Below are 9918 nucleotides of genomic sequence, written 5' to 3'. Positions count from 1 at the left end.
TGATTCTTCAATCCTTTTCCTAGTGAAACTGTTTGTAGACCCTTATATATATAGTACTTAGCTTCATGGAAGAGAAAAATGATTTGTTTCATAAACTAGTGTTCGTCGATTTTTGCAAGAAAAAATAAGTAAACATATTCTCTCTTATATTTCGTTATTTTCTTAGATTATAGAGTTAGATATTTTTCTAGGCACGATCCCAAAATCGTAGAAAACTAAACCCGGAATATACAATAGAAGATTAGGGGTTTTAAGCTCTCCAATTTTTGAGAATCTGGGAGTGGTGGGAGATCCTCGTTCGTGTGCCGAAGATAGTTTGGATCTGCTCTCCCAAACGTATGTCCATATATTGGATTTATTCCGATTTAACTAAATCAAATCTATGCATGCAAATTAAAAAAAAAAATCGGCTAATCTAGAATCTCATACGAATTTTTATTAGCTCCTCGCTTCACATCCCAACAACTTGGTCATGTACAGTTGTTGCAGCTTCAACCAAACAACTTGCGCAGAGGTTTCTCTAGCGACTTCTCTCTGAACTGTATCACCTAAGCTCAGAACGATTGAGTTGTGAGCTCTATCCATCAAGTCATTCTTCTCGTTTTCTGACAAGGAATCAAAAAACTCTTCGGCACCATTCAAAGCATCTATCAACCCTAGTTGCACCAACATGGCTCTCATCTTCATCCTCCAAAAACCAAAATAACTAGATCTAGAGAAATTCTCCACCTCAAACTTGGTTGATTCCATTTATGTGGCTTAGATCTTCCCACAGATGGCCCCAATCGTTGTGAATTTCAGGCACAAAACAATCAAACCAGGCAAGAAAACCAGACATTGCAGACTATATGAACTATTGCAATAGTTCATTCAACAGTTGCAGAAAACAAAGACAGTTTGCACAAATCAAAAGGAAAGCAATAAAATAGAGAACGAGACAAAGATTTATAGGTTGATATGTATTACCACAGACCTACGTCCACTTTGCAGAGAGAGAACTATTTCACTAGAATCAAGGGGTTACAATTACAAGATATGTGATCTAACACTCAAACTCACCACAGTTAATCACCTTACTGGTACAACTCTCACCAGTGCATACCTCACTATTTCTCTTATTTCCCAACCCCAATTCTTAGATTGAACCTTAGAGAATTCCCCCTTGACTCCTTAGCCTTCAAACCACGAGCTCTTCTTGCTTTTATATATAGCTAACCCTAGCTAAATGCAAGACTTGGTCCCCAAGCTTTCCATGTGAACCGGACAAGTGTCATTACCACAAAAGGTGGTCCTCGCCATCTTGTCTTCTAGTGTAAGAAATTTGATGCACTTTTGAATTCACCTTTCTTGTCTCCTAACTCATGATGTGGAAAAAACAATCCACATTGTGCATCTGGATATGAGTCATAGAATTACATAAAATTAGGGAAACATTTATACGTAAATAAGACTTTATATATAAGGGTACAACCGCCTTACTTAAATAAAATAAATCACATTAATATAAATATGTGGTCCCAGGACATCACTCAAATACAAAATATCCGCCAAGAATTTAAACTATATAAATTAGTTTTGAGGCGTAAGAAACTATTTTTCCATAATTATATATGGAAAAAAAATTGCAATATGTAAAAATTGTTACTATTTAAACAACTCTTAGTTATAAATCTAAAAAGATATAGACAACTTTGCTTTAAATCCAAAGAAACATAAACAAACTATGGATGTGGTACCCGTTTGTTTTTTTTTTTCTTTATACCAAAAACTGTATAAAGGTTTTATCTATTTAATGGCAGCGGAAACATTTTCTTTAAAAATGCGATAGGTGAATAAAAAAAATCATTCTACTTATGATTTGAAATCGCAAGTGTTATAAAGGAAAAGTGAGTTTAAAAAAACTTTTTTCAAAGTTCCGACCTCTCGATGGTTTGATACCACAGAAAATTCAATTTCGATCTTTTCATTTTATCGTTACCTATATTTCGAGAAACCATTTTCGGTAAAAGACAAGTTAAGCCGAAAAATATATTATATTGGTGGAATTGGTTCCCTGAGAATACAAGTACTACATAAAATAATCCTCAACATTGGTTACCAAAATCAGGTGGGAGTTCACCTACTTTAAATCTACTAATAGTAATAATAACTACCATAAGTAGGAAAAGAGTATGATAGTACATGCCAAAATTAACGTTAAGAATTTTCAAATAGCACTAAGTTATAGCGTTTTTTCAGTAGAAGTTATAATTTATTTAATATTTTCTTAATAGGCTACAAAAAACGCTATGATATTATTATTTTTGCGGGCAACCAAAAGTGTAAAAATAAACTGTAGCACCCCCCCGGGTCGGGCGATAAATCGAACCGGTTTATCGGAATACTTTATTTAGATAGCGGAAGCAAAATGATCTCTTTGAAAATTTTAAAAACTTTCGAGTAGGACCAAAATGTAATTAATAAAAATCTATTTTTAGGACATTTGAAAAATTTTGGAAACATTAAGAATTTCGAAAACTTCTTAGGGTTATTTTGGTCGTTTAAATTTTTCGTTTCGAAATAACTTTGGAAAGGGAGATTATTATTCGAGTACTACATTTATCTAACTATAGGTTTTATTTTCGATTCGAAAAGGAATATGAGTTTGAAGGCATTTGGTGAGTAAGGATTTTCGGGTGAGCAACATAATTACTAAAATAAGCGGACCAACTATAAAAAGAAGGCCCATACTAAAATAAGAGTTTAATTCCCGTGGCGAGGAAATACTAGAGTCTTAGAGAAACAAAAATACGGGAATTGTTTTTAGTTTACATCGCCAAAAGAAAACAAGTATAAATAATAATTTATAGACCCCTCGTACGATCGTCAAAAGCTCCGGCCAAGACTTCGATCCACTACTCGGTACATTCCGGCGAGGGATTACTTCTACTACCTGCAATCAAAGAAGTATCTATATGAGCTATTAAGCCCAGTAAGAAATCCGAATGGATAACGAGGTTTTAAAATATGTTTTTACGTAATTATATTAATATATACACATAAGCATCACATATTACCATTCGTCGGCAAACGAACACACACAAACACTTAATTTCATTTAAGCACATAAATCGACTCAAATACTGAAAATTACTAAATTACCCTTTTCGTGCAAATGCATGAATGAAAACATTTTCTGTTGTTCGGAGCATATTATTCTGAGCCCGTTCCTTTGGTGGAATCAATCCACCCCTTTATCTATAGTAACTATGGTTGGAATACCGGCCCCCCGTATCCCGACTTATCCAACCCAAGCATTCCATTAACCTTTCCTTTCGTAAAAAATAAATTTCTTTTTATGCATGACCATGTGACGAATGAGACTCTAATATGAAAATAACCACTTTACGACATCACAAATATCAATCAACGAATCTACGAACACAATACAATTATTCACATAAATATACACATATACACGGCAATCACACACATATTATACACACGCATATATATAACCACTTCAGCATAGCACATAATTCACAAAATTATTATAGCATCATATTATTCTAAATATCATAAATCACACACACAACAACACACATGCACGGCACACGCACATATACACATAAACATGCAGCCCCCAAAACACACTTAAAATAGTATTAAATTATCAAACCATGCACTTAAAGCACCAACATTTTTATCTTTTCATTAATGGGATTTCTCCCACTTTTATTCATTAAATGAATTAAAAACCTTAGAGACGCTTAACATAGTCGAGCTGCAGATTTTTAACCATAAATTCACATTCTCACAATTAATAATACTCAAGGCATAATAATTAAAACACAAAAGTTCCATTTATGACACATGCACAACCAACATTTCGAACTAATAGCAAATGACCTTTAAACATTCTCAAATTTAATTATAGACTTTCTAACCGACTAAATGAACAAATGCAAAAAATAATTTTGCAGTTTTCTCAAAAATCGAATTCATGAAAAATAAAATACTAAGCAAGTGATGTTTGGGCCAAAAAGTGATTTTTTCCAATAAGTACTAATTCCAAACTATGGCCAAATAGTAAATAACAAAGTTCCACTTACTCCTACTGAGATTTTGAAGGTGCAAACATTGTTCATGCTGAAATTTCGAGAAATTGCATATTAGCCCTAAAGATTCATAGATCTACACATGCAACCCCAAAAATCTTGAAAACTCACTGTCTTTTTCCAAAATTCCCAAAATTTGAAATATTAATTCTTTAACCACAAAATACTTAGATTCACAGATTATAACATGGATTAGACATGCAAGAACACAAATATCAAGATTAGCACAAGATTTCGGATTTTTCACAAAAAAGCCCTAATTTTCGAAAAGTGAGGAAATCTTTTAAGTTGTTTTGAAAATTATTTTCCATACTATGATACCATTTAATTGCAGCAAGAAATTCGAGATTTCTTACCTAACAAAAGAGTGTTGGCCGAAGAAAAACCTTCAAAAGAAAAGAGGGTTTTTTTAGAGGAAGAAAAGAAGGAAGACGAAAATGAATATACAATGTTACCTCCTTCAAGAAGTGGCTTCAAAATTGAACCAAGTTAGTTGAAGGGAGAAGGTAAGATCTTTGATAACAAGTTGGGAGGAGTTTTGATCTCCCGTAAGAGGGCAAGTGTTTTTGATGGTGTTCTTGGCATACTCAAGGGTGAAACTTTTATAGGGAATTTGCATCTTAAATTTCTCTATTTTTCTTGAGGAAAAAATGAGGTGGTGGCCGATGGAGGTGGTGGTGCTTCGGTGGTGATGGTGAAGGAGAGACAAGTGTGGAGTGAGGTGGAGAGAGAAGAAGAAGGAAGGGTGTCTCTTGAGATTATTAATCCACATTGAGTGTTGGATTAGTGTAAATCATCACATTTGGCCAAGTGTACAAGCATGCTTCCTTTTTTAATTTTATTTTCTAAAAAAAATTCACTAATCTCTCTCATACACACAAAAACCGAACACACACACACACACACACACACACACACACACATATATATATATATATATATATATATATATATATATATATATATATATATATATATATATATATATATATATATATATATATATATATATATATATATATATATATATATATATATATATACACACACGTGTATATGCATGTATTATGCATGTAATTATACTTATGATGAAATCACATAAATTAATTAATTATAACACATAGATTAATGTATTCACGTAAGTCACATAAATTAATCTAGCACATAATTATAGAAATAAAGTTGGCACATAATTATTCAATAAATAAATTTCTAGCACATAAGTCACATAATCACATAATCTAATCGACATATAATGATTATTAATCTAAGCAAATATAGCACTTAAAGCCATTAAGTTAGTAATGTAAATAAATTCCTAGTGAGAATTTTCGGGTTATGGAATTTCGGTTAAGGATTAGGGTTTCGAAAATGTGGGGTGTTACAAAAACGCTATTAGAAATACAAAAACTCTATCGGGCTTTTTTTAAATTAATTTTTATCTTCCCGGAATTCTAAAATTAATAGGTTTGGCCTCTTAGAAAAAAATTACACACGTCTAGTTCACGCCCATCATTCATTCGTCTCATCTCTGGGAAATTACCTACTCCGATTCATAAAACTGTGAGTTATGTTTTTTTAAACCCAATTTGTTGTCGGGCGTCATAAAATTATTTAGGTTGAGAGACATAAATCTTTGCTCCAATTTTAAATCTCAGACCTCGTCTTGTTTATTTGCACCGTTTTTCACGATAAAAGGTATATCTTTCTCTCTTCTTCTCAATATATTATTATTTTATCTTTATTTCAAAGCCGTAATTCCACTCAATGGTTTTCTCTTGCTTTTGATTGCGGGTGTTCTTCCACAGCCGAAGATCTATACACTTTGGAGGGCTAATTAATTGTGAATAGCACTGGATCCGATTTTTATTTCGTTCAGTGAGAATAAAGGGTACTACTCAAACCTTTACTCAATTATAATTTGTTTGTGAACGTTATGATTTTTTGTTGAAAGCCCAGGTTTTATTAGGAATAAATTTTTTTGTATCATTAATTTTATCATTTATTGTATTGTTTCTTGTACTGATAAGTATATGCAAATTATGATAATTATTATTATTTTTTCTTGTTATATTAACTCTGTTATAGGATTTAAAACAAAGAAAAATAATATAAATTGTGCTCCTATCATTTAGTGTTTGGCAGAATTCTATTTTTGTTGGTTTATTTTGATATTTGCCTTCGTGTGGTTTCTTTGTGAGACGAGGGTTCATCATGGATATTCATTGCATGTGTGACTACAATAACATAAGCTATGATTGATCTTTTACAAGTTCTTTAATGGATATTTGTTCTTTCGTATAACTCGTAAGTAGTTATATATTTGATAAATAGAATTTGCTTATTTAAGTGGTACATCAAATATGCTGGAACATTTTTTTTTACTACGATGATACTTATGATCATTTTTTTTTAAATATAGAGGTTTGGAACATTAGTCTTTTTCTTTCCTTGTGTGTTTTGGTCTTAGAGTTGATCCTCTGATTATGAGAAATGAGCATGGAATTTTGTGAATACAATTGTAACGAACTTTAGGAATCCCGAGATAATTTTATGCCCGTGCATAGATTGTCGTAATGTTAATCATCAATATATCACTATATTGGTACTATTGTTGGACATCTCGTTACAAGAGGAATGGATGCTAAATACAAACAAAGAAAAGATTGGTATGAACACGGGGATGTAATAACTACTGAAGATAAAAATAAAGAAATAATTAATGATGAGGCATATAATTTGTATAGAGCTGCCCATTCTTTAAATGAAGATTATATAACGCCTAATCAACTTGTTAGCGAAGATGGGGCTGAGCCTATAGGAGACAATGGAGCTGATGATTTTACAGCAAAATTGGAAGCTGCAGCAACACCTTTATACCCTAACTGCTCAAGTTATAACAAGCTATCAGGTAACGTAGCTTTACTTCAGCTTAAAACTCGAAGTAGGCGGTCTGATAAGAGTTTCGATGAACTACTTAATATTCTAGGAGATATGCTTCCTGAGAATAATGTTCTTGAGAAGTCATTGTACTCATTGAAGAAATTTCTCAAAACATTTGAGATTGGTTATGAAAAAATTCATGCTTGTGTGAATGATTATTGTTTATTTAAAAACGAGTACAAGGACTTGGATAACTGTCCGAAATGTGGTGTTTCGAGATGGAAGATTAACAAAAGGACTGAAGAGACAAGAAAAGGGATTCCAGTTAAAATTTTGAGATATTTTCCTATTATTTCCAGATTCAAAAGGATGTTCAGGTCTGAACAAATGGCTAAATCTCTAAGGTGGCATTTTAGTAATAAAAGTAGTGATGGAAAAATGCATCACCCTGTTGATTCTGTAACATGGGACTTGGTAAATGATAAGTGGAAACCGTTTGCAGCTGATCCAAGAGATCTTAGACTTGGTTTGTCTACTGATGGTTTCAATCCCTTTTCGATGTTAAGCTCCAGATACAGTTGTTGGCCAGTAATGTTGGTTACATACAACTTGCCCCCGACACTATGCATGAATAAAGAGAATATAATGCTGACACGACTTATTCCAGGCCCAAAGCAGCCTGGTAATGACGAGTTAATAGCACCAAACCCCCCGTGTTATTTTTAATTGCCAAAAACCCCCCATGTGTTATAAAAATAAGCAAAGATCCCCTTTTATGTTCTGTTTGGTATAGAAAATCGCCCCTTATTCGCCATTTGACTGTTGACTTAGCTAAAATGACTGTAATACCCCTAATACATAAAACACAAATATGCCCAAAACACCAATTTGTTTTTAATTTACATAAATAAATTTGAATTCATTAATTAAATACCTTCTTCTTCCAACCATCTCTTCCATCGCCCCAAATGTATCTCGCAAGTTCGTTATCGGTAAAACACCGACTCAATCGTCGGAGAACAAAATGGTGCCCTCGCCGGAGCAATCAAACTCCAACAGTGTCGTTCGAGATTTTCCCATTCAGTATTGTACCCCACCCTGACCTTCTCTTCCCAATCAATTATCTTTTGTGTGTCACCATCTTCACCGAGGTCAACCCATTTGGAGCAGAATATCGTAAGAAGAGGAGCAGAATATCGTGAGAAGAAAAGAGTGTATCGGGATGGTGTGCTGCAAGGGAAAAAAAAGGTTTTCTGGGTAAAATTTTTGAAAATTTCAGTTGGAATTTTCGTTCTGAAATTTCAGGAAAAAGCTTAAAGCTCAGCTTTCAAATTTCCAGCCCTTCCCTTAATTTGGTTTGATGTAGAAAAGAGCTTCAAGCTTTGAATGTTGGTTGGTTTTTTGCTGGAGAAAAACATGAAGAGGGAGTGATCTGTCTAAGAAGAAATTCCGCCGGAAAAAAAACTGTCGGAAAAGCGTGCGGAAAAATGTATCATTTGGTCAATTTCCGGGTAAGGGGCGCCATCGTGGCAGCATTTGTGTGGGTTGTGCGTGAAAATGGTGGAGAGTTTAAACGGGAATGAGTTAATTTGGGGAGAGGGCGTTTTGAAATCGCGAAGGACTGAATTGATAATTCTGAAACTTTCATTTTGGTGTAATGAAAATTTTGGGGTTAATATGTAATTTCAATTTTTTGATTTTAAGAGTATTAAGGTCTTTTCAAGTTAGAACATGCACCCCCAGCCGCATAATCCGCGCGTGCAGAACACGATAAGCCATTAGGGATCTTATTGTCTTTGACTAACTTTTATAGCGGGGTCCGTGCTAATTTTTTTAACACAAGGGGTTTTTCAGCAATTAGAGTTTACACAAGGGTGGTTTTTGAAAAAAAAAAAAAAACCTGGTAATGACATAGATGTGTACATGCAGCCACTCATAGAAGATTTACAACTATTGCGACACAATTGAGTTCAAGCTTGTGATGCATTTAGTAACAGTATTTTAAACCTTAGAGCATTTTTTTTGTGGACCATAAGTGATTTTCTAGCATACGGTAATCTTTCTGAATGTTGTACAAAGGGTAAAAAAGCATGCCCTCTTTGTGGAAAATGTACAGATCACAAATGGTTATCAAATAATAGAAAATTTGCATACATGGGTCATCGAAAATATCTGCCACCTGCACATTCATATCGTGAAAAAAAGGCTTGGTTTGATAATAATGTGGGGCATGGCAGAAAACCAAGAATCATGATAGGTCGAAATATATGTGTTGTTCTTAGAAATTTTTCTAATGATTCTGGAAAAGGAAAAAATGTCAAGACAAAAAAAACTGAGATTACTAAGGATGATGGTGATGGTGACGGTGAGGACAATGATGATGCGGATAATGAAGATACTGACCACGTGTAGCTGATACAGAGAAAATTGCAGTCCTAGAGGAAGAGGTCATTGAAACTTTATGCATGCTTGAAAGATATTTTCCACCCTCAGTTTTTGATATCATGATCCATTAACAGTTCATCTAGGACGAGAAGCTCGATTATGCGGACCAGTACAATTTTGATGGATGTATCCATTTGAGAGGTAATAATTATTCTCTCTGATTCTAGTACAAGCATTGTATACACTATCTTACAAATAATTTCTTGTTAAGATATATGAAAATACTTAAAGACTACGTAAGGAATCATGCACGACCAGAGGGATGTATAGCTGAATCATATCTTGCAAAGGAGTGTATGAGATTATGTAGTGATTTTCTACAAACATCAATAAGAGTGGAAGAAAAAGAAATTCGTAATAATGATCATCCTAGTGAAGTAATACTCGAATGCCGTCCAATTTCTCGAGCAACATCAGTCACACTAAGTGATAGGGAGAAAAGAATTGCACATCTTGCTGTACTAATGAATACATATGTGGTGGATTCATATCT

The 9918-nt window shown here is 33.6% G+C and overlaps 1 pseudogene; it reads left to right on the top strand.

Moving 5' to 3' along the window:
- The first annotated feature begins 6701 nt into the window (after positions 1-6701).
- Positions 6702-9444, top strand: LOC148771152 (uncharacterized; annotated as a pseudogene).
- Positions 9445-9918: the final 474 nt, after the last annotated feature.

Source organism: Erythranthe guttata, chromosome 4, assembly GCF_056151865.1.
Source record: "Erythranthe guttata isolate IM_541 chromosome 4, IM_541, whole genome shotgun sequence".
Taxonomy (NCBI): Eukaryota; Viridiplantae; Streptophyta; class Magnoliopsida; order Lamiales; family Phrymaceae; genus Erythranthe; species Erythranthe guttata.
This window is presented reverse-complemented; position numbering and strand designations above follow the sequence as displayed.